We start from the raw sequence: 26951 nt of genomic DNA on the forward strand, positions 1-26951 counted from the left end.
GTGTGTGTGTATGTACATATATAAAACTGAATCACTTTGCTGTACATATATGAAAGAAAGTGAAAGTGAAAGTTGCTCAGTCGTGTCCAACTCTTTGTGACCCCATGGACGGTATAGTCCAGGGAATTCTCCAGGCCAGAATACTGAAGTGGGTGGCCTTTTCCTTCTCCAGCAGATCTTCCTGACCCAGGAATCAAACCAGGGTCTCCTGCATTGCAGGCAGATTCTTTACCAACTGAGCTATGAGGGAAGCATATATATATATAAGCATATATATATACATAAACATATATATATGTAAGCATATATATATAGCAATATATATATTGCTGTGTACATATATATGCATGTGTGTGTATACATATATAAAACTGAATCATTTTGCTGTACACGTGAAACTAACATAACATTGTTAATCAACTGTACAGCAATATAAAATAAAATTAAAACAAAGAAATCACTCAAGTGGTAAGAAAAATAAATAAATGTCATCCAATTTTAACTCACAAAGTAAATAATACTTAAAAACCAAAAGAAGACATTGAATATTACTTTGAAACTAGGAAATCAAGGTCAAAATCTTCGCTTGACCAACATTAAGCAACACTTGATAGATCATTTAAGTTCCCAGGCACCTTGTCTGGGGAATCAGGAAGGCTTCCTAGGAATCAGGAAGGGGGATGGGGAATCAGGAAGGGTTGCGCCTCTCAGGAATGTCACAGTGAAGCTCACACAGGTGTATATGCACGAAACTGCCCATCGATGCTGAAGCACTCTACATAAATCGTGGTTATTGCTATTCACCTGGGTTTATACCAGGACATCCTGCTTGCACAGGATGAAAATCACTCATTGAACATGCTCACTCCCTAGGGAGAGGATTCTTACCACTCTTGTGAATTTGAGGAATAATGTCTGAGTTGCATTAACTGGTGTTTATTAATGTATTATGAACCTCTGCCGTGGCATCTGATTCACAATAAAAAGATTAAGCAGACTAATTTGTCATTTATTTTCCAATGCCTGCTTTCCTGCCCAAAGCACCACTAATATCCCAGGAGCTCGTCAACCCAATTATTTCCCATTTTGCATTACTTGCTGAAAATAGTGCTAATGTGCCCAAAAGGCTTTGCTTCTTGGTGTTGGGGGAAAAAAAAAAAACAACCCAAAACCAAGAAAAACCACTCCTAAAAAAAAAAAAAACAAAACCGCTCCTGCTCTAGCCATCTCAATACTGTTGTCATTGGGTGAACAGTAACATCCCAGAACCACTGGGCTATAGCTAGTAATCAAACTAAGTTAGCAGCCTTATTGCACTGTGGACGCGAGCCATGGCCCTGTGCTTATTGAGTATTTATTTTTGGGTGAAGGGAATTCCATCTGTAGAATGAAATTCACAAGCTAGAGGGAGCTGAATTATACTCTGCCTATACATTAATACATGAATCATTTTGTTTGCTTGCTGGGGGAACTGGATGTCAAAAGCGCTCAAATAACTGGTGAAATCAACTTTTTTTTCCTTCTCAAAATGTTCATAATCAGTTATTTAGACAACTTCAAATATTAATTTGCAAAACTAATTTGTGAATGTAGACACAACTCATTATTAATAGCAGCATAAAGATTTCTCATCTGTTTTTTTAATCCAGCCTTATAAATGGTTTTTAACCTTAACGTGTAACAGTTCTGGCTACTTTCTTCAGTCTGTTTCTCTTTGAAAATGTGCTTTTTTCTTTATCCCAGGAGTTTCTGTATTGCTTAAGGCAAAATACTCCAGCGTACATTCACAGCTATGAACTGTAAACATTTTTCTACCTTATTCTGCCCAAGGCTCAGAGCCAGTTTAAAATGTCTGTGGGTAGTTTCAGAAGCCTACAAGACTCCACAGAGTCATGAAAAATGATTATTTTTTTAAAACTTGCCAATTTTCCCAGCAATGTAAAATTTATATTTTTAAAACCCGATCATTTTAGCTGTGGGGAGGCACTGACTAAAAACATAGTGTTTTTTTCTTTCAAATATGATCAGCTTCAAGGATGAGATGCTGTAGATTAAATTAATCTCTATGAGGTTATTTCTTACCATTATTTTCTTAAATCCTTCCCTCACTTTAATCAAGAACAGGAATGTTATAGGCTAGATGTAGGGAAGCAACATAGATTAGTGGTTAGTATAATAGCCGGAAAGCCAGGAAACGTGAATTCTATTCTTGGCCAAGTGGTCTTAGGTGAGCTCATGATTTATAACCTCAGTTTCTCCATCTATAAACACAAAGTGTTGCACTTTACCACAAAGGAGGGCTAAGCACTTTAAAAGGATTATTTTCTTATCATTATCCTAACTTTATAGAATAGGTAACTGAGGTGTGCAGGGGTACTAAGTCACTATAGTCATATCTGACTCTTTGCGACCCCATGGATTGTAGCCCACCAGGCTCCTCTGTCCATGGGATCCTCCAGGCTAGAATACTGGAGTGGGTTGCCATGCCCTCCTCCAGGGGATCTTTCTGACCCTGGGATCGAATCCGTGTCTCTTACGTCTCCTGCATTGGTAGGCGGGTCCTTTACCACTAATGCTACCTGGGAAGCAACTGAGGCACAGAGATGTTAAGGAACTGGCCCAAGGTCACACAGCTGGGAGCCAACTGCAAAGGCTGAGCTCTAACCCTTAGGCCACAGCATTCTACATCCTTGGCCTCGAGGAATGGAATAGACCGTGGATCCAGTCCAGAAAACTGTCAGAGTAGGGGCCCAGATTGTCCCTGTCCTCTTGGGCCTTTGTGGATATTCTCCCAAACTCACATTCTCTGGGCCACTCCTGCCACCTGCCTTGCAGGGAGGACCACCCGGACTCAGGCCTCCCTGGCAGTGTTGCTCCTGGCAGCCCCCGCGCACGGCAGTTGCCACGCAGCAGAGCTTCATCTGCCAGCTGAACCCGAGCGAGACCTCTGGGCACGGTCAAGTGCAGCTGGTGGAGGGAGGCTCAGATTTCCGATGAACACAATGGAGCAGCACCATCACATGACCATTATGAAAGCACACGCTGGCTGCTCGCTTTTCGCACAGAAGTGCATGAACCATTTAAAACTTCTCCCCCTCTTCACCGCTCCCCCCAGCTCCAGCTGCCCCCACCTCCAGCTCTTCCATGCCTTCCTACGGGTAAAGTTCAGCCAGCGGACAATTGGCCAGATGTTATCTGGTGTCACTAGCTTCTTTGCAAAACGAGGACCAAACACAATGCAGAAACTGACTTTCACTGCACTGTTGCCGACAGCAGTGACCCCAAATGGCACACTTGCAGAGCAGACACGGGCACCACTGAGGCTCCTCTCTTTGAACCTGGCATTGGCAGGAACAGCCAACTTAACCTTGACTTCCACAGAGGCTAATAGAATGCCCCTTTCACTACTAGAAGTCATTGTCCATATCAGAGCAAACTTGCCAGAAGCAGAGCAAAGGTTTAAAAGGTCTCACCACATCATTTCTTCGGGGTGCTATACGAAGCATGGTTTTAAAATATCCCATGTTAGTGGGTGCACGACTGAAGTGACTTAGCAGCAGCAGCAGCAGGGGGTGTCCATTAGGAACTGTGGTCATTTAACATGTATCGTAATTGTGAATTCAAAAGAAGCTGTTGATCTTCATATTTCATGACTCTGATGAAGCAGTGAATAGTAAAATGATGCTTTTTGTATTTAAGCCAAAAATAAGGATTACAGTAAAACAACCAAACTTATGGAAATGTCCTAGTTTTTTAATGTGCCTGGAATAAGGTTGCAAATGGTATATACCTAACTTCTCTGAAATTCAAGGGTGTTTACATGTAATTGCTAGATTAATATTTGCACATTTAAAAGAACTAAACTGGCTATAGAGAAGTCTGGTATTCACTAAAATCTAACTGGAGGGAATAGCAAAAAAAAAAAAAAAAGGAATCATACATACGACTTTTAAGATATTTGAAAAGCTTCTCCTTATAAAGAGGTCTTTCAAAGACAGCAAACACTGAAGATTTGCCAATGAAGAAAGAAAATCTTTCCAAATAAGTCATTTAAACAATGTGGAGCTTATATCAACGGCTTCCTTATCTTACTCGTGGTTCAGAGAAAACATTTTGTGATCTTTTTGTATTCAGATCATCTCTTCACAAAACGTTGCTTTCTTTGGTTCAAAAAATCAAAACTAAGCTTAAACAATTTTGCAGTAAAGCATCACAAAGTGCACGCTGTTAATATTAAGGAAAATAAACAAACAAACAAAAAAACCCAGGAGCTTAGTGAGTCAATACAGAATAGACTTTTTTACAAGAGGAAACACTTTGGGAAACCTTGCACACATCAAATAATGTCTGGAAGTTGTGAAATACTCTGGGAAACAAACTTTTCTTCCTATAAATATTGAAAAAGAACAGCTACAAGATGCAAATAAACTACTGAACTCAATTCTTGGTCTTTAAAATGTATTTCAATAGAATAGCCAATGTACCATCTCAGTATGAAAAAACGGTGTACAGTAATAGCATTCTGAAAAATGAATTAAGAACACATTGTCATCAACTCCAGCAAAAATAATAAAGGTAGAAAAGATTAAGAGGCAAGCATATCTTTCAGAATTGTAAAATGGGTTTATAGGTCTTCTAATAACAACTTTTACTCAAACCTTACATAAATAGGCTTAGATGATACAAATATTATGTGGGCTGTGTGGACACTCCCAGCTTCCTAATCATGTTTAGGGATTACTTGATAGAACAGAGACATTTCATTCCTATTGGGCTGAGGGATTACTGCAAAGAAACATCTAATATTCCATTTTTTAATTTCATGCATTTTTTATTTACCTTTAATGATGCTGTATATATTCATCATCCTGAAATATTAAAACAGTATGAAAAAAGTAATAAATTGGTGGAAAATTTAGGGAATAGGAATGCAACAGCACGCAAATCATACACTATCAAGTGCTTGATACACATTTAAAATTACTGCCGACTACGGCAAAGCCAAATTCCTCGCAGATTTCTGAAGCACAAAGTCACAATAAGAAGATCAGCAGAACAGACTGAAATAATAGAATATTCATCCCTCTAATCCATATGCAATTCTTTAGGGCTTTTTTTTTTTAACAATGCATATGAGGTCTGACTGTATTCAGGATTTAAATAAGTTGTCTCTCTCCTTCCTGCTCCTCTCTGTTTTTATATGTAAAAAAAAGTATATATAGTTATCATTTCTGCATTGCTGCACCACGGAAGACAAGGTTAGCACATTTCCTCACATCTCAAATGAAACAATAGCATCTTTAAACAACAAAAGTGTGAAAAGAAATGCAATGTATTCATCCCACCAAAACCTCCTGAACCAGATTTTTGGGAAGCAGGAAAGCTGACATCACTTATAGGGGAAATGAAGTGATGTTCTCTGGTCACTTCATTACCAATTAATGAACTGATATAATATCGCATTTAAATATCGACCAGGAAAGCAAAAAGCTGGCATTTCATCTCTGCTTTATTCGCCTTCCCCTGCAGACATATGAGACTGTCTGTCGGGTATTAAGAAACGTTGCAATCAAGAATAGAAAATGACAGAGAAAGAAGCAAGCATCACCGAGTTTGGGATGAACTTTTCTGCGAAAGCGCTTGGAAGTCTGGGGCAGTGGAAGGACACGGTGGCCATCGGATGACCAGCTGTCAGTTCAACTGGCAGGCGCCTGGTGGTTGCATCGTCATCCTCGAAGCCCATGTTCTAATTGCCCCGTGTTAACAGAAACGGCCTTCCAGCAAGAAAGTGTTTTTAAATTACCTTCTTTAGGTTTCTTTGTATATACTGTTTTCTTTAAGGAGAACTTATTGCCTTGTGCCGGCATGCCTGCTTAGTCGTTCAGTCCTCTCCTACTCTTTGCGACTTCCTGGACTGTAGTCCACCAGGCTCCTGTATCCATGTGATTTCTCAGGCAAGAATACTAGAGTGGTTGCCATTTCCTTCTCCTAGGGATCTTCTTGATCCAACCCATGTATCTCTTGCACTGCAGGTGGATTCTTTACCCACTGAGCCACTGGAGAAATACTGCCTTGTAACAAGGAGGAAAATCAATGTAACAGAAACTACCGAATATGCTATCTATTTTTAAAAATATCATACATCTCTCAAACCAGTCAATCCTAAAGGAAATCAACCCTGAATATTCTTTGGAAGGACTGATGCTGAAACTGAAGCTCCAATACTTTGGTCACCTGATACAAAAAGTTGACTCATTGGGAAAGACCCTGCTGCTGGGAAAGACTGAGAGCAAGAGGAGAAGGGGGTGACAGAGGATGAGATGATTGGATGGAATCACCAATTCAATGGACATGAGTTTGAGCAAGCTCCAGGAAACAGGGAAGGACAGGGAAGCCTGGTGTGCTACAGTCCATGGGGTGGAAAAGAGTCGGACACAACTTAGCAACTGAACAACGACAACATCTCTCATTCTAACATCTCTCCTTCTTTACGAGGCTTTCTTGCATTCACCCAACACTCTTGGTCTGTCCTTCGAGCTAATGTTCCTAGTGAATGTCTTATGGCCGAAATCACATTCTGTCTTGTGGTATGGTCCTCTGCCTCCTAAGCATGCCTTTTGAAGGATTAAGTCCTTTCAGGGCAGAGGCTGGGTCTTCCTCCCCATTCTCTTCTCTCTTACAATGCTGATCACAGCTCATTGTGCCTAGCGGGTATTTAGTAATTTCTCATTGTTACTGACTGAACTAAAATTAGTTTTATTAATTGTCTTCATTTGTGTGATACTCTGTTTTTCAGCTCACTACTCCAATTAGGCAATCCTACCAGTTGTCAATGAGGTTAGTTACCATGAATGACACTAGACACAGAGTTAGAACACCTTTCAGAAAATGAATTGGAGAGAATCTGCATGTCCTACCATCTCAGCAATGCCCCTAACAGAAAAGAGGGTGTGCAGCTCTGCAGAATGAGGAAAGCATTTACAGAAAGCGGAACAGAGACAAACACTCCAGTGTTGGAAATAAATGTTTCCCATTCACATCAAGCGATAGAAAAATGTATAGGAAACGAAGAGGGTATATGGCAGAGAGAAGAAGAGTTCTTCACCCTACTTAGAGAAAAACAGGGACTTCTTCAGGGAAAGACAGACTACCACACCCAAACTTAATACACATTAAAGCAAAGCTTGCTAAAGATTTCAGTGCGCAGGGCAGCCTTAAGGAAGTTCCCACGTTCCAGACCACAGCTCACAGAATCCTTTGCTAAGACCTCTTTGCATTTGCCTGGCTGGGATATGTCTCCATTCCTCTCTAGCCCTCACAATGCATTCCAGAGTCAAGGAAAGCTGAGAATCCATCCAATTTTAGTCCAATTCCTTCTTCAAGATTTTAAGCTTATTCCTTCCTTCCGTTTTAAAGACATTAAGACACCTGAGAGTGAAAGACCAGGAAGCCTGGCGTGATGCAGTCCATGGGGTCTCAAAGAGCTGGACACGACTTAGAGTCTGAACAAGAAGAACAAGACACTCGAGGGGAGAAAAACATTCAAAATATGGCATGATGAATGGCAAGAGGAAAAGAGGGGAGAGCAACTTATTAGAACTGATATAAGCTGTAGGAAAAATCAAACCTCATGTCTTTGTATACCCCTCTCTGTCTTATGTCAGAACGAACTGCCTTCGGCCCTAATTATGACAGGATGATCCTATCTACGACATGATATCATCTTTTCAGCTCAAGTTCTCGCATCACTAAGCCTCTCGACTCCAGGCAATCATTCAAGAATTCAGAAGTGTTCTCAAGTTCTTAAGTGAACCAAGATGGGTCAACTCTGAGCAGGTGGTTCAGCTGCTCTGAGATTCCTCGCTGAGTACATCCAGCATGCGGCTTAAGCCTCTTATAAACAATGCGTGCACTGCTTGCAATTAGCCACCCAGATCTGCTGGGGTCAATAAACTCCCCTATGTTTATAACTGATGACAACAGGTCAAGGTGTCACATATGATGCGGCAGAGAGAGTGGTAAGATGGTGACTTTTAAATTCTATACCAAGTGCCAACTCCATTCACAAAAGCTTCTCTTCCTGCAGAAGGACCCCTCCCCTTACCTACCCAGATCTCTCTGGTTTCATGAACTTTGCTTTCCCTGCCTTCATGGGTTGCTAATATTTGATCAGTTCTTTTCTTTTTGGAAAATATTTCTAAAACACAAATAAACTATGTTACAAACTTTCTAGAGGGCCTGACTTGATTTTACAGATTCTGTTTTATATGTGTTAATTCTTACAGAAGTCTGAAATAACAGGGATGTCTCAAGGTTAAGCCAACTGTCACAGATACTTAGAAAGCAGAGCCATTGATAACAACCGCTGTCATCACTCTTACCTTGTCTGCTCCCTCCTTCCAGGACAGATGTGAGCTTACTTAAGTGAGTAAATACAGATTTCCCTGCTTCCAGCCCATACTGTCTTTTCTGGAAGTTGCTATTTAGTAGGAGTCTCAATTTGCTAGAAAATACTCTCGGTTTTACCCATTCAACTAAACCATTTAAAACTGTTGGCGTCTTGTGGGATTAATGATGGTCATGTCATCCATATCATTTCCATATCATTCAACCTAATTTGTTGCCAAATTTCCATATCATTCAACCTTATATGTTGCCTTATCTGAGTCCCACAACGATATTTTGCGGCAGATACTATGATTTCCATTTCACTATTATCATGTATTGTCACATGACTGCTGCTGCTGCTAAGTCACTTCAGTCTTACCTGACTCTGAGCGACACCATAGACGGTAGCCCACCAGGCTCCCCAGTCCCTGGGATTCTCCAGGCAAGAACACTGGAGTGGGTTGCCATTTCCTTCTCCAATGCATGAAAGTGAAAAGTGAAAGTGAAAACGCTCAGTTGTGTCTGACTCTTAGCGACCCCGTGGACCGCTACTTGCTTACAAAAGCTGGGCTTTAAAACTGAGTTAGTATGGACTCAGAGCTCAGGCGGCCAGCCTCCTAGTGGAGCTACAATCTCTTCCACCTGGTTTCCCTGGTGGCTCAGACGGTAAAGAATCCAACTGCAATGCAAGAGACCCTGGTTCAATCCCTGGGTCAGGAAGCTCTTCTGGAGAAGGGAATGGCTGCCCACTCCAATATTCTTACCCGGAGAATTCCATGAACAGAGGAGCCTGGTGAACTACCGTCCACGGGGTCATAAAGAGTCAGATATGACTGAGTGACTAACACTTTCACTTTCCACCTGGCTGAGCAGGATGGGAATTGGAACTCTGGCATAATCCACCCTTACCTTTTAGAAATGCTGGCATGATAAATCTCAGGATCTCAAAATCAGACCATCTTACTCTTTCAATCAAGATGGATCTGCATATTTCAGAATTATTTGACAATGACATTAGTTGATACTGAATTTCAACTCAGATGTAGGTATATCCTGTGCCCAGGTTAAGGTATATACTGTAACCTTAAAAGTCACTGTGGAGAAGGCAATGGCACCCCACTCCAGTACTCTTGCCTGGAAAATCCCATGGATGGAGGAGCCTGGTGGGCTGCAGTCCAAGGGGTCACTAAGGGTTGGACACAACTGAGCGACTTCCCTTTCACTTTTCACTTTCATGCATTGGAGAAGGAAATGGCAACCTACTCCAGTGTTCTTGCCTGGAGAATCCCAGGGATGGGGGAGCCTGGTGGGCTGCCGTCTATGGGGTCACACAGAGTTGGCCATGACTGAAGTGACTTAGCAGCAGCAGTAAAAGTCACTGATCTACAGACTGGTAGTGCCAGAGGTAGTAAGTGGGCAAAACTGATGGAAAGGATGTGTTAGTCACTCAGTCGTGTCCAGCTCTTTGTGACCCCATGGACTATACACCCCCAGGCTCCTCTGTCCCTGGAATTCTCCAGGTAAGAATACTGGAGTGGGTAGCCATTCCCTTCTCCAGGAGATCTTCTTGCCCCAGGGATTGAACCCAGGTCTCCTGCATTGCAGCCAAGATTCTTTACCATCTGAGGCACCAGGGAAGCTGGGAAAAGATTGGTGAAGGAGAACAAAAGGTACACACTTCTAGTTATACAATAAATACGTCATGGGGATGTAATGTAGAGCATGAATACTAGACTTTACAACACTGTCTGGCACATGTGCAAATTGCTAAGAGAGTAAAACTTAAAAGTTATCACACAAAAAAAATTTAACTATGTGTGGTGGTGATAGATGTTAACTAAGAAAATAAGTCACTGATTTTTTTAATGTGGTTAAAAAAAAAAAGTCACTGTTGGAAAATGGAGTTCTGATATTTTCTGAAAGTCTGAATGGATGAAAAATTATATAAAATAAAACACTTGGAGGAAACCAACTTTTTAACAAACCCAACTAAAATCATCTCCAGGGTAAAAAGGATGACCACCAACAAATGAAAATATATCTCTCAGGAATAAATAATGGTTTAAAGGTTGCAACTACACTTAGAAAAGCACTTGCAAATTGATAAATTTTTTAAAAGGGTGTTCTTAAAGCAGAAAACACTTTCCCTCAGTACTCCCGCCTTAAGCCGTTTGAACCTGTTGGCGAACACCTATCGTTGTCCAGCAGCATGAATTAAGCAGGTGTGTGGAAGGCTTATCTTCAAGTCATCGAGGATTTCTGCCACTCCTTAGGCTCGGACTGCGCCTGGGTATCCTGGATTATCAGTGTGTGTTCCTTCATCTGTTTATATAAACGGGCCAATGGCTGTTGAAACACTTCAGGGCACTTAACTAAAGCAAACACAGCTCTTGAACTTTAAATATCCAACAAGAGGAGCCATTGACGAGGAGGACTTGACTTAGCAAATCTCAGTATCATTTGGAACCTTACTACAATCTTCCAGATTTACAAAGAAGGCACACAACCCCGACGCTTATCTTAACTTTGGCTCCACACAGAAGACACCATCCTGAGTTGAGACAAGATTTAAAAATAATACTGTCCCTGAGCAGTTTCACTTGGTTCATTTTTTTTTTTTTTAATTGCAGTATAACCCTCTTCCACTGTTGGTGGGAACATAAGTTAAGATAGCTACTTTGGAGAATACTGTGGTGGTTCCTTAAAAATCTAAACATAGAACTAACATGTGTGTGCTAAGCCACTGCAGCCGTGTCGGGCTCTTTGTGACCTCATGAACTGTAGCCCGCCAGGCTCCTCTGTCCATGGGATTCTCCAGGCAAGAAAACTGAAGCGGGTGGCCATGCCCTCCTCCAGGGGATCTTCCTGACCCAGGGATTAAACCCATATCTCTTTTGTTTCCTGCATTGGCAGGCAGGTTCTTTACCTCTAGCACCACCTGGGAAGCCCAGAACGACCATGTGGCCCAGCTATTCCACACTTGGGCATATACCCTGAGGAAATTATAATTTAAAAAGACACATGTACCCCAAGGTTCATCACTTGGCTCCTTAATTGTCCTTGGGATTAAAGATGAGGCTACTCACTTAGAGAAAGGAAAGAGGGTCTTCAGCTTCTGTTTTAGCCTTCTAGTTTTTTGATTCCCTCCCATTCTGCATTCCCTAAACTCAAAGATATTTCTGAAAGAACTCCTGCGAGGAGAACCTCAGATTAACATCAGGGTATCTGAATTTCCATTCTAGCATCCCTATCATCTGAAAAACTGTGCCTAAGTCATAAATTCTCCCAGCTTAGACAACCATGTCTCTGAGCTGGACATAAAGACCCCTTTCAGCTCTAAGAGCCAATTATTCTACCATTTAAGGAATTCACAATGATGAAATCAATTGATCTGTTCATATCGGTGGCTAGAGAAAGAGCGCCATAGTACTACTGCATGTTGGTGCTGTTGTTTAGTCACTAAATCGTGTCTGACTCTTGCAATCTCATGTATTGTGGTCCACCAGGCTCCTCTGTCCATGGGATTTCCCAGGCAAGAATACTGGAGTGGGTTGCCATTGCCTTTTCTGGGGGATCTTCACAATGCAGGGATTGAACCCACGTCTCCTGCATTGGCAGGGAGGTGCTTTACCACTGAACCACCAGGGAAGTCAGCACTGTATGCTGCTGCTGCTGCTGCTAAGTCACTTCAGTCATGTCCGACTCTGTGTGACACCATAGACGGCAGCCCACCAGGCTCCTCTGTCCCTGGGATTCTCCAGGCAAGAACACTGGACTGGGTTGCCATTTCCTTCCCCAATGCATGGAAGCAAAAACTGAAAGTGAAGTCACTCAGTTGTGTCCACCTCTTTGTGACCCCATGGACTGTAGCCTACCAGGCTCCTCTGCCCATGGGATTCTCCAGGCAAGAGTACTGGAGTGGGTTTCCACTGCCTTCTCCACAGCATTGCATATAAGGTTATAAAAATCTTCCCAAATAGTGGCAATAGATTTATTGTTTTGTTTCCTTTATGTCTGGAAAGAAAATGCTTCCTTTATGTCTGGAAAGAAACTGGTGATTTTTAGAAATGTTAATATTGAGATGGCATTTTAGAAGCTAGAGAGTTGTTCTATGTATTACCCTTTGGAATCTCCTAGTCTTACTTTAGTAATTGCTTGAATTTAGCTTTGCTTTAGTGCCAGGAGGAAAAACACAAAAGAAAATACATTATTTTCAAGAAATTTAAATAACTTAACCTTATTTCCATTTGCCTTTCTAGACTGACCAACAACTTGAATTCCAGTTCTTCCCAACTGTTAGGGTTCCTAATTCAACAGACTTATCTTCTCTTGTAGAGTATTACAGCCACCAGCTTTCTGGTGGGAATATAAGTTGTCTTTACAGGATTCAAGGTGTTAGACTAAAAGAAAAATTTCAGGGAAATCCAAAACTTCTACTGGCCTATGATTTTTATATATAGTACAAAAAGCGTTAGAATAATATTCATAACTTTTGCTTCTGATCAACTGCCCAACTGCCCTCTGTTACAATGAAAGACAAGTCTGTTCCATATAGGCCCTTTATAACACACACCTAGCCAGAGCCCTTATAGGGCTTGGAGATAAGTTTCTGACTATAAGATGTTTCTTTTATTTATCCTTTTTTTAAATTATTTTCTTTTAATAAAACTACATGCACATCTAGCAAGAGAACAGAGTCCAGAAAAGCTGGAAAACTATATATTCTTCCCAACCCTCCAAGCCCCTGCATTCCTTAAGAACTGCCATATCAGGGAGAAAGGCCCAATGTCCTGTCAAGTGCCTCTCTCTGTTTTAAACTTCTTCTCCTTCTACATTTATGATTATTATTCTTACTTTTTCACAAAGCCTGGATTAGAGAGCATACAAACTACTGAATAAGAAAATCTTAGTCACAGATCCTATAGGGAATAGCTTTTGAAATTCTCCAACATACTAAGTCATAACTGGGTTTTAATGCATAAAATGGCTGAGTAATTTAAATGTTTAGAAAAGAAAACAGTCTTTCCTAGAGTTTATGAAGTGCTAAGCCTATTTCTTACAATGACTAACTTCCTTTCAGACACGAGCATCTTCTAGCGTATGCTCCAGAGAAGGCTCACTGAAGACACAAACCAATTTACCAGACTAGTGTCTCACTGGGCCTGCAGCGCCTTTTTTGTGAAGATGTTGCTGTTGTTGTTCAGTTGTCAGTTGTGCCCAACACTTTGCAACCCCAAGGACTGCAGCTCTCTAGGCTTCTCTGTCCTTCTCCATCTCCCAGAGTTTGCTCACACTCATGTCCATTGAGTTGATGAGGCCATCTGACCATCTCATCCCCTGTCGTCCGCTTGTGAAGATGGGGAAGTAACAAACCATGACCTGCCCCACCTTACGAAATGAAGCATAATGTTTTAGAAACATATGTTCAGTATCTGTCTGCATGTGGTTCTGCACGAACCAGGAAGTCAGCAGCCAGCAGGATCTGTCACAGTGAGCAACAGAAGTCTGTCCTTGATAACTGGATCTATCTGCCTCTCTTTGTCGTCAAGTGCTGACCCCACGCAATCATGATAGCAACAGTGGGCAGAAAATATGGGCATCATTATCTCTCCATGTCAGTTCTGAAAGCACTGGGCCCAGAGACCAGTCCTTCCCATACATTCTTCTTGCCGATTCCGGCAAGGTTCAGATGGAGAAGTCTTTGGCTTGAGCCTCACAACAGTTTGTGGGAGAAAGCAGCATCACTGCTGGTTCTATCGCTCAGCATGGCTTAGATGTTCTCCTTGCACAAAGAAAACAGTAAAAATGTGGACAGTAATACCACGTTGGTATTATTGGGTTGTTGTCAGCATCCAATAGGATATTGCAGGCGAAGATATAAAGAGCTTTACAAATTCCCTCTAACGCTTTGCAGAGGGAAATCAGACCTCTGAATTTGTTAGTGACATTTCAGAGACTCAGAGAAGGAAAGGACAGCCTGAAAGTCTGAGATGGTGGATCCTAAGTTATATTTAAAAGTGTGAAAGTGTTAGTTGCTCAGTCGTGTCCGACTCTTTGCAACCCCATGCCCTGTAGCCCACCAGGCTCCTCTGTCCATGGAATTCTTCAGACAAGTATACTGGAGTGGGTTTTCATGCCCTCTTCCAGGGGATCTTTCCAACCTAGGTATTAAACCAGGGTCTTCTGCACTGCAGGAAGATTCTTTACTGTCTGAGCCACCAGAGAATCCTTAAGTTATATTTAATGCAAGACAAATAAGATAACAGGATCCCTCGGCATTAGCATCTTAAGAAGGACTCTCTGGAAACATGATGATATGGTATCGTATCAGTCCAGTATTGAAAGGGTACATAGTCCAGGCAGATGGGTCTCCCAATTACTTCCTAAGTCCTCAGATTTGAGCTGGATCTATTAGCTCTTCGAGGACCAAACCTTTCCAACAAAGGAAGCCAACCCACGGTCTGAGTTGAAGTGTCCACCAATGTTGATTCTGTAACATACAGTTGAGTATAAATTGCCACTCAAGTTTCTTACATTTCCTTTGCTAACAAAACTAGGAGACAAGTAAGATTTGCCTAAATAGTCTCACATGCTGAGATGTAAAGGGAGGACAGTTGGAGTTACTTTGCATTTAACCTCAGTTCTAATGACAAAGTGCTCAATCACCATGATCCAAGGAAAGGTGAAACACACACACACACACACACACCCCCCCATCTAGAGACAGACAGACGACATGCAATCAGTAAGTCAACGCACACTGGCTACAGGTACAATTCTAATAAAATACATTTATCTGGACTTGTAAACGAATAGTACGGTGAAATGTACCAGAATCAAAAGTACAGTGTGGATTAATACATGCTGGCAAATCAACTGACCTTGAGTTTTAAGTATTAGCTGCATGATCTGGGCTCACCAACAACACTAGGTACAGTTTACTTCTTGGCCCAGAAGTCAAGAGAGATGATAAGCAGAGGTTAGTGATAATAATGCTATGAGAATATTATTGGATATCATGTGAAAATTGTTTTATAAACACTTCTCTCTTGGGACTTTCCTGGCAGTCCAGTGATAAGGAATCTGCCTGCTGATGCAGGGGACATGGGTTTGATCCCTGGACCAGAAAGATCCCACATGCCTCGGAGAAAACACATCATGTGCCACGATCACTGAGCCTGCACTCGGAAGTTGTGCTCCACAGCTAGAGAGTAGCACCTGCTCCCCAAAACTAGGAAAATCCTGCATATAGCAATGAAGAATCAGTGCAGCCAATAATAAATAAAAATTTTAAAAAAAAATTCTTGATTTAATTTCCTTCTTATACTAATGTCTTTGGTTTTGATATTACTGATCCCATTTTACAGATAAGGAAACTGAAAGTAAGGTGCCTAATGCTTCTAACTCCAAAGGCTTGGCTCTTAATTTTAGGCCACACTTTTAGGTTCTAATTTCATCCCAGAGTCTTCAGTAGACTGTCATTGCTTCTGATCACCAAAAAGGAACTTGAAATTGTTCCTCCAAAGTTTTCCATATTTTGGTTCTACAAGGACTCACAAAGTTCTACTATCATCAGCTGACCAAGTAGATACTTCAGGATCTACATAGGGCAGAATTTTCACGAGCACACTCTAAGTTCCTCTCTTGTTCCCGGCTATATCAAAAAAGGCGATCCTGGCCCATCTCTCACAGACACTGACAGTGAAGTACTGACTGCTTCAAAACGGAAAGAAAAATAGATCTCAGATTTATAGATCATGACCATTGAAAAATCTGGAAGAATTATTTATCTTAAATGGTAACAGAGTATAGGTCTATGAATATAATGGAATGGTGATGATTCTCATTCTCTGCTTTAGATTTGTCTCTATTCTCACAATATTTTAGAAACAGCCATGCACTGTTACTGAAAAATATGTTTAAAATGATATGGGGATATACTAGTCTAATGATTTTATTTAAAATGATGCCTCTGAAATGTTCTTTCTCATTGTACAGTCATCTTATTCTGTTCTGGATTTTAAAACTTATTCTAATGTGTATAGTAGTTATATTGCACAGAAATTTGCAGTGGGTTTATGTCTAAATGACTGCAATGGGGTTATGTCCCAATAAACAAGCTAAACTATTGCTCTATTGAAAACACATTTAATACACCTAACCTATGGAACGGATGAGAGAGTTGGGCCATAAAAAATGCTGAGTGCCAAAGAACTGATGCTTTCAAACTGTGGTGCTGGGGAAGACTCTTGAGAGTTGCCTTGGACTGCAAGAAGATCAAACCAGTCAATCCTAAAGGAAATTAAACTTGATATTTATTGGAAGGACTGATGCTGAAGCTCCAATACTTTGGCCACCTGAAGCAAAGAGTCAACTCATTGGAAAGACCCTGATGCTGGGAAGGATGGAGGGCAGGAGGAGAAGGGGATGACAGAGGATGAGATGGTTGGATGGCATCACTGACTTGATGGACATGAGTTTAAGCAAGCTCTAGGAGTTGTGATGGACAGGGAAGCCTGGTGTGCTGCAGTCCAAGGGTTCACAAAGAGTTGGATACAACTTAGCAACTGAATAACAACAACCTACTGCACGGAGATCCAACCAGTCCATTCTGAAGATCAGCCCTGGGTGTTCTTTGGAAGGAATGATGCTAAAGATGAAACTCCAGTACTTTGGCCACCTCATGCGAAAAGTTGACTCATTGGAAGAGACTCTGATGCTGGGAGGGATTGGGGGCAGGAGGAAAAGGGGACGACAGAGGATGAGATGGTTGGATGACATCACTGACTCGACGGACGTGAGTTTAAGTGAACTCCGGGAGCTGGTGATAGACAGGGAGGCCTGGTGTGCTGCGATTCATGGGGTCGCAAAGAGTCAGACACGACTGAGCAACTGAACTGAACTGAACTGAACAGAACATCACAGCTTGGTCTGTTGTTGTTTAGTTGCTGAGTCATGTCTGACTCTTTTGGGACCCCATGGACTATGGCCGGCCAGGTTTCTCTGTCCATGGGATTTCCCAGGCAAGAATACTGGAGTGGGCTGCCATTTCCTTCTCCGGGGGAATCTTCCCAACTCAGGAATCAAAACCATATCTCCTGTTTTGGCAGATAGATAGATTCTTTACCACTGAGCCACCTGGGAAGCTACAGCTTAGCCTAGCCTACCTTAAATGTACTTACATTAGCCAGAGCTGGGCAAAATAATCTAACACAGATTACTTCATAATACAATGTTGAATAGCTCATGCAATTTACTGAAAACTGTGCAGAAAGTGGAATGGGCTCTGGGTCCAGAATGGATATCACTTGTTTACCTGTGTGATCGCGCGGCCAACTAGGAGCTGTAAAGCACAGCGTGGGCAGAGAGCACCCCCCACACATCGCTACCACACATTTGACTTTTTTGAAAAAGTCAAAAAAGCTGAAGCACATTTTCTACTGAATGCACATCATTTGATGCCATGGTCAAGTTGAGAAACCATAAGTCAAACCACTGTTAGTTGGAGACTATGTGAATTCATTCCACGCCCTCTGGATTCCCTTCTAGCACCTGAGAGGAACTGAGAAAAGCTCTGATAAAACCCCAGCTCTGCTCCTCACTACCTTCATGACCCAGAATAATATAACTTCTCAATTTCCTCACCCATGAAACAGGAATAATTATACCTATTTCCTTGCTTTGAGATGATGTTTCTTTTTTTAATATAAATTTATTTATTTTAATTGGAGGTTAATTACTTTACAATATTGTATTGGTTTTGCCATACATCAACATGAGATGATGTTTCTTAAAATTCTCTAGGCTTTCATAATTTTTGTTCCTTCTTGATAAATATAGAACTTATTTCATATGTCACTTGACACTTGACTTTCTTAAACTGACTTTGTGTGTATGATCCTACTTCTCCAATTGCCCAAATGAGTAAATGAATGAGATTGTATAAATCTGTGTAACCCATCCAGGATTGGATATATGAACAATATAAAAGGTAAACAAGACCTTGAAACTCATTGTCAAGTAGGTCCTAATAGTTCCATATAAATAACCACAGTACAAGTTCAATGTTAAGGGCTATTGGTAGAGGGTATGTGCATGCGTGTCAAGTCGCTTCAGTCATGTCCAGCTCTTTGCAACCCTACGGACTGTAGCTGACTAGGCTCCTCTCTCTATGGGATTCTCCAGGCATGAATACTGGAGTGGGTTGCCATGCCCTTCTCCAGGGGACCTTCCTGACCCAAGGATCGAACCTGTGTCTCTTATGCCTCCTGCATTGGCAGGTGGGTTCTCTACCATTAGCGACACCAGGGAAGCCCAGTGGAAGGTAAAGATAATTGTAAAAAAAAAAATAAACAAATGTAAGCAAGAATGACTTCAGGTTATAAAGTGGTATTTGAGGAGGGTCTTGAAAGATGAGCAGGCTCTCACAGGCTGAAAACTGGGGACATGATGAAGAAAAATGAAGAACTTTCAAACTCTCTTTACATCTCTGACTCTCAATATTGTGCTTACACAGATCATTTTCCACTGTTTTATGGTTCATCATTCTCTGTTTAAAACACAACACTTTCCTGGTTCAAATTAGCACTGACTAGAGATCTCTTCAAGAAAATTAGAGATACGAAGGGAACATTTCATGCAAAGATGGGCTAGATAAAGGACAGAAATGGTATGGACCTAACAGAAGCAGAAGATATTAAGAAGAGGTGGCAAGAATACACAGAAGAACTGTACAAAAAATATCTTCACGACTCAGATAATCATGATGATGTGATCACTCATCTAGAGCCAGACATCTTGGAATGTGATGTCAAGTGGGCCTTAGAAAGCATCACTACGAACAAAGCTAGTGGAGGTGATGGAATTCCAGTTGAGCTGTTTCAAAACCTGAAAGATGATGCTGTGAAAGTGCTGAACTCAATATGTCAGCAAATTTGGAAAACTCAGCAGTGGCCAAAGGATTGGAAAAGGTCAGTTTTCGTTCCAATTCCAAAGAAAGGCAATGAAAAAGAATGCTCAAACTACCACACAATTGCACTCATCTCACATGCTAGTAAAGTAATGCTCAAAATTCTCCAAGCCAGGCTTCAGCAATACATGAACTGTGAACTCCCTGGTGTTCAAGCTGGTTTTAGAAAAGGCAGAGAAACCACAGATCAAATTGCCAACATCCGCTGGATCATCAAAAAAGCAAGAGAGTTCCAGAAAAACATCTATTTCTGCTTTATTGACTATGCCAAAGCCTTTGACTGTGTGGATCACAATAAACTGTGGAAAATTCTGAGAGAGATGGGAATACCAGACCACCTGACCTGCCTCTTGGAAATCTGTATGCAGGTCAGGAAGCAACAGTTAGAACTGGACATGGAACAACAGACTGGTTCCAAATAGGAAAAGGAGTCCGTCAAGGCTGTGTATTGTCACCCCGCTTATGTAACTTTTATGCAGAGTACATCATGAGAAACGCTGGACTGGAAGAAGCACAAGCTGGAATCAAGATTGCCGGGAGAAATCTCAATCACCTCAGATATGCAGATGACACCACCCTTATGGCAGAAAGTGAAGAGGAGCTAAAAAGCCTCTTGATGAAAGTGAAAGAGGAGAGTGAAAAAGTTGGCTTAAAGCTCAACATTCAGAAAACGAAGATCATGCCATCTGGTCCCATCACTTCATGGGAAATAGATGGGGAAAGAGTGGAAACAGTGTCAGACTTTATTTTGGGGGGGGCTCCAAAATCACTGCAGATGGTGATTGCAGCCATGAAATTAAAAGACGCTTACTCCTTGGAAGAAAAGTTAGGACCAACCTAGATAGCATATTCAAAAGCAGAGACATTACTTTGCCAACTAAGGTCCGTCTAGTCAAGGCTATGGTTTTTCCTGTGGTCATGTATGGATGTGAGAGTTGGACTGTGAAGAAGGCTGAGCGCCGAAGAATTGATGCTTTTGAACTGTGGTGTTGGAGAAGACTCTTGAGAGTCCCTTGGATTGCAAGGAGATCCAACCAGTCCATTCTGAAGGAGATCAGCCCTGGGTGTTCTTTGGAAGGAATGATGCTGAAGCTGAAGCTCCAGTACTTTGGCCACCTCATGCGAAGAGTTGACTCATTGGAAAAGACTCTCATGCTGGGAGGGATTGGGGGCAGGAAGAGAAGGGGACGACAGAGGATGAGATGGCTAGATGGCATCACTGACTCGATGGACATGAGTCTGAGCGAACTCCGGGAGTTGGTGATGGACAGGGAGGCCTAGCGTGCTGCGATTCACAGGGTTGCAAAGAGTTGGACACGACTGAGCGACTGAACTTAACTGAACTGAATATCTCTCAGGCCCATCAAAGAACCAGAGCTTAAACTGGGGAGCTGTTTCCCAGAGAGAAGAGAGCTGGTCTAGCAAATGACATCTTTATAGTCCTTTTGTGTGCTTGGGCTCAGTCACTGGCTTCTGTCCAATTCTTGGTGATCCCACAGACTGTAGCCCGCCAGGCTCCTCTGTCCATGGGATTCTCCAGGCAAGAATACTGGACTGGGTTGCCATTCCCTTCTCTAGGGGATCTTCCCGGCCTATGGACTGAATCTGCATCTCCTGTGTCTCTTGCATTGGCAGGCAGATTCTTTACCACTGAGCCAACTGGGAAGCCCTCATAGTCCTCTTAGTTATGAACAGATTCCTGTGACATATGACAGCAGTGCTCTTATAGAGCCAACTTTTTATACATAGTCTGCAAATTTAAGGATTGTAAGCAATTGTGTTTGTTTGCTTTTGTTGTTTTGAAGGAAGGTATGCAGAAGCAAACAGAGGCCACGCTTATTATCTCACCTATGCTTCCATGTTTGCCAGGTGGGGAGGCTAATAGTACCTGCATCAGCAGGTTATCATTCAAAGTGCACAGCAATAGTAAAAGCTGCATAAGTGTTTTAGCCAAAGGAACATAAAAATCACTTTATTGGAATACACACTCTTAATAAAATTATCTGATTATTCTTGGGGGCACACACTTGAACACCTACATAATGCATCAAGTTCTTTACCTTAATATTTTAGAGCTGGCTTGTTGTCTCTACATGTCTTAGAATTTGTATTTTCTATGAGTAGAAAACCTAGGCACAATATACTAATCCCCAAAAGACAACCGGTCATAAAATAAAGTTACTGGATTTTTTTCATGTCTAATTAACACATGAAACCAAAGGCTATATTTCAATGATCAGTAACCTCATGACTGCGTTTTCAGTGCTGCTGGAGCCCATGTGTAAAGAATGATGCCCTCTCACCAGTGGCACATCTTTTATCCTTTTTATTTTATTAGCCTATCATCTTAGTCTACATTGTTTTTGATAACAGTCGATCATGGTACATAGTTCAGTTAACATTTGTCAATTTGCTAATATCTCAATGCTCACAGTGAGGCATACAAACGCAGTGTCAAGGGTTGTCTTGGGCATTATGACTAGAGACAGAGCTCAGATTCTATTAGATACAGGAAAGACAAAGGGATATAGGGATACAGTGGAACTTTTTGTTTGTTTTTGTTGTAATTTTTGGCTGCACCACATGGCATCAGTCAGTTCAGTCGCTCAGTCGTGTCCGACTCTTTGCAACCCCATGAATCACAGCACGCCAGGCCTCCCTGTCCATCACCAACTCCTGGAGTTCACTCAGACTCACGTCCATCGAGTCAGTGATGCCATCCAGCCATCTCATCCTCTGTCGTCCCCTTCTCTTCCTGCCCCCAATCCCTCCCAGCATCAGGGTCTTTTCCAATGAGTCAACTCTTCTCATGAGGTGGCCAAAGTACTGGAGTTTCAGCTTCAGCATCATTCCTTCCAAAGAACACCCAGGGCTGATCTCCTTCAGAATGGACTGGTTGGATCTCCCTGCAGTCCAAGGGACTCTCAAGAGTCTTCTCCAACACCACAGTTCAAAAGCATCAATTCTTTGCCGCTCAGCCTTCTTCACAGTCCAACTCTCACATCCATACATGACCACTGGAAAAACCATAGCTAGACGGACCTTCGTCGGCAAAGTAATGTCTCTGCTTTTGAATATGCTATCTAGGTTGGTCCTAACTTTTCTTCCAAGGAGTAAGCGTCTTTTAATTTCATGGCTGCAGTCACCATCTGCAGTGATTTTGGAGCCCCCCAAAATAAAGTCTGACACTGTTTCCACTATTTCCTCATCTATTTCCCATGAAGTGATGGGACCGGATGGCATGATCTTCATTTTCTGAATGTTGAGCTTTAAGCCAACTTTTTCGCTCTCCACTTTCACTTTCATCAAGAGGCTTTTTAGTTTCTCTTCACTTTCTGCCATAAGGGTGGTGTCATCTGCATATCTGAGGTGATTGAGATTTCTCCCGGCAATCTTGATTCCAGCTGGTGCTTCTTCCAGCCCAGCGTTTCTCATGATGTACTCTGTATAGAAGTTAAATAAGCAGGGTGACAATGTACAGCCTTGACGGACTCCTTTTCCTATTTGGAACCAGTCTGTTGTTCCATGCCCAGTCCTAACTGTTGCTTCCTGACCTGCATACAGGTTTTTCAAGAGGCAGGTCAGGTGGTCTGGTATTCCCATCATGGCATGTGTGATCTTAATTCCCTGACCAGGGACTGAACCCACATCCCCTGTTTTAGGAGCACGGAGTCTTGACCACTGAACCACCAGGGAAGTTCCTTAAATGCTTCACTCTTTCATTTTAGAGGATAAAGCTGTCTTAGTAAAAGTGATCTGCACTGACAGAATGGCTGTGGAATTCAAGGAATAATCAACAGCCTCTTGGTATCATTAACCTGCAAAATTTATTCTTTCTCCAATACTACAACCATTTCTCAAGAACTCCAGAGCTCCTGCCACACTGAAGAGTGTCTGTGAACATTTATGCAACCGTGAGGGACAGAGCTGAGGATGGAAGGGTTAGGCTGCTGTCCGTTATCCCCATCACCACCATCATCATCACTACCACAACCAGCAGCATCATATCATAACAAGATCATGCACTGATCACCATCAGTATCACAGGACCATTCATTGACCAGCAGCAGCATCCTTACCATCATCACAGGCCAGTAAGCAGACACCGTGCTAAATTCTTTCGGAGATTTTTCCACTTAGTTCCCTACAGCTACACTATCCCCATTTTGCTGATGAGGAAAATGAGACAAAAGGAGGTCAAGTAATCAATTTAAGAAGCTGGGCACTAATAAGCAAGAGAGTCAGGATTCTAACGGAGAGTGGCCTTAGGCCAAGAAGCCTGTCTCCTAACCACTCCACCTCACAGGCTTCTCACCTCGGAGAGGATTTATGGAAATGAAACGGTGGCTAAAAGAGCAGCCAACTCCATAACACACACCCTGTGGGGTCCATAACGGCACACCCTGTGGGGTCAGGAAAGGCCTCGCAAAGGCCATGTTTTGAAATGAAAGCCTCCATGTGCCAAGAGCGAACACACCCACACACAGGCACTCAGGAATTTTCTTAGTGTCTTCTCCCTGCTGAAACTCTGAACACAGCATGGGCAGGCGCCCAGAGCCCTGCTCCCTTCAAGTGTTACCAATTCCTGGGCACATTAATAACATAGTTAATATGAAGTGTTTAGAGCCTCCCCATCGGTGACAAATACGACTCAGCCAAATTTCCTGACCACCGAGGCCACGGAGGGACAATTTGGTAGATTTCATCAACAGTTCTAATTATGTTCCTGTCAAGTCGAGAACGAAGTAATCCATAACTGGGGGGTGCGTGCAGACAGTGGCGCAGAAGAGTAATTTATGCCCCAGACACAGGGTCCTTTCTGTAGTTACTGCGCACAACGCTTGACTAACAAGTGGGTTCAAAAAGGAATTGATTAGGGAGAACACAGCCCTCTCACTTGAAGAGGCTTGTCAGGTGGAAGTTTATGAGGAGTTACGGGGTAATGGCTTCTGGGAAGTCTTGTTTATCTATGCATCCAGAGTTCAGGGCTCTCGACACCTCAGAGCTGCAGGTTGTAAGATACAGGATCCTGGCTTCAAGCCTCTCGCTGACTCTCTTCAAACTGCTTGATTTGAGCCTCATCTCTGGAGAGGCTCTGCGAGCAGACTTTTTCAAGTGTGACCAGGAGGGAAGCTGAAGAGGGTGAGCCAATGAACGGTCGACTTAACGGAATAGATTTTTTAAAAATAACAGGTCAATCTTCAGATAGCATCGTCATCAGAGATACAAGGATATCATTAGAAGGGGGAAGAAAGGACCCTTCGACGATGCTATAAATAATGTGCTAATGGAATGTGCAGAGGAATTGTTAGGAACATACACTGAAATGTCACAATACCCCAGTGCGTGCTCTCCTCTTCAAAGAAATGAAACTAGGAGGCCAACAATTAGAAAAGAGTAGGGGGAGGGGAGCAAGGAAAGGGGATGGAGGGGAGGCTGGGGGAGGGGACATATCATGCAATTTTGAGTGATTTTCCACTGCCATCTATATTGGAATGCGACCCCTGTTCCCTCCAACAGGGTAATTTTATACATGGCATTCTTATTAAATATTTCAAAGAAGGGAGGGGGAGAAGGAGGAGGAGTTATGTGTTTGCTGCCTTTTTTTTTTTTTCTCCAAGAGTTAAGGCTGGTAATATTAGCAGCTGCTTGGTTATTATTACCGATCAGTTGTTAATTAAAATAAAATGAAGCTTCTTAAACTTCAACACCATATTGCAAATTATGCAAAAGACACAACTAATTGCATTATTAGCAAAAATTACATTTAAAAATAGCACCACACAAAGAACTAAAATTATCTAAACTCGCTTTTACCAAATGAAGCCTGAGGAGACAGAACTCCGGGGAAAACAAGGGTTTTTCTGCCTCTTATTTAATAAAGAAAAAGACAGAGGAGAGAAAAAGCCTTAAATTTTGCTACTAAATATTCACAGAAATAGTAAAGACATTTGAAATTATGTAAGATAAACTATTAGATAACAAATTTAGATCATTCTCACACAGTACACACATAATATACATTTAGATATAATTAATTCTGGGTCATGCACATACAATTTTCCAGGCAATGAATTCAGGAAAACCAGGACTCATTATTATTGCTAAGACCTTCCTGGTCTTTAAATGTAGACCCTGGACAGAATGGGATAAAAATAAGCCCAAGAACAATGAAAAAGATATTTACTGTTCACTGGGCACTCACCAACAATATACATATACACATTTTTTTAAAAGAAGACCATGATCCATTGTTCTTTTTTCCCCAGATTTCTTCTACCCTTCACCTGGGTGGATGACCAAGAGCTGCCCATGTCTGTAAATGGTTTCTCATACTTAACTTTGTTACGCAGAGATGTCAAGGCATCCACAGGGCCCTTCATGCAGGCTCTCTCATGCTGCACAAGTGGCAATTAACTAACACAAAAAAAGACAGTGCATTTGTTCTTACAAGCAAGCACTGCGAATTCACTCTTCTGATATCATTGTGTATTTAATATCATCTTGATTAATTTTTTTCCCTTAATTCCGTTCCCTTCGTAGTTATACAGCTACCACCTCCTCTACTTAAGAAAAGGAGTGCCTTTAGCAAAAAGGAAAACACTATTTGGAAAAAGGACAATTGTGGGGAATTCCTTCTTGCTCAACACTGAAACCCCTAAGCTGAATAGAAGTTCCTTTTGACTATTAGTTTTGGCCAGGGTCCTGCCATAGGTGGAAAACATGAGCATTATTCTCTTAATCCAAGAGAGACAAGTTTCCTACTGAAATGTCATCCTGCTTCAGAGCCACAGATAGAACCCTTTTCATAAACAGCTGGGCCCAAGGAGCAACTGACAACTGTAGAAATGAGAACTTGCAAGCTGATGTGGTGAAAGGGTCAGATAAACAAATAAATTATTCCATCTGATGGTATACCCCAACATACCAAAATCTGGGGCAGATAAGTCCACTTTAGGTCCTTATGCTTTTCTCTACTTCCTTTACCACCATCTTCACTTTCTAATTTATTTCCCTTTTTCCTGCAGGTCATCCACCATGAGTTACGAGAGGAAGGGTAGTACTGAATGGTTGAGAGACCATCACTGCACTAACACAGTGACAATAGAGGGTTCATGTATTCGTGATTCCTCATCACTTTGCTCCGAATCCCCAGACCTCTTCACTAACCTCACGTGATGCTGTGCTAGAGAATGTGCTCAAAAACTCAGGAAGGAAAGGGTGGGATGACTTGAGAGAGTAGCCTTGAAACACACATATTACCATATGCAAAACAGATAGCCACGGGAAATTGCTGCGTAACACAGGGAGCTCAACCCAGTGCTCTGTGACAACCTAGAGCGGTGGGATGGAGTGGGGTTTGGGAGGGAGTTCAAGAGGGAGGGTACGTATATATACTTATGGCTGACTTATGTCGTTGTATGGCAGAAGCTAACCCAATATTATAATTATCCTCCATTAAAAATAAATTCAGAAGTCACCTGTGAATTGGCCTTTTGTAGATAAAGTTGCATACTTTTCCTGAGAGTGTTATACTTCAGTATACATATTACTTTCAAAATGTATAATTTAGAAAAAACACATCAGGTGGGAA

Source organism: Capricornis sumatraensis, chromosome 14, assembly GCF_032405125.1.
Source record: "Capricornis sumatraensis isolate serow.1 chromosome 14, serow.2, whole genome shotgun sequence".
In the NCBI taxonomy this organism is placed as follows: Eukaryota; Metazoa; Chordata; class Mammalia; order Artiodactyla; family Bovidae; genus Capricornis; species Capricornis sumatraensis.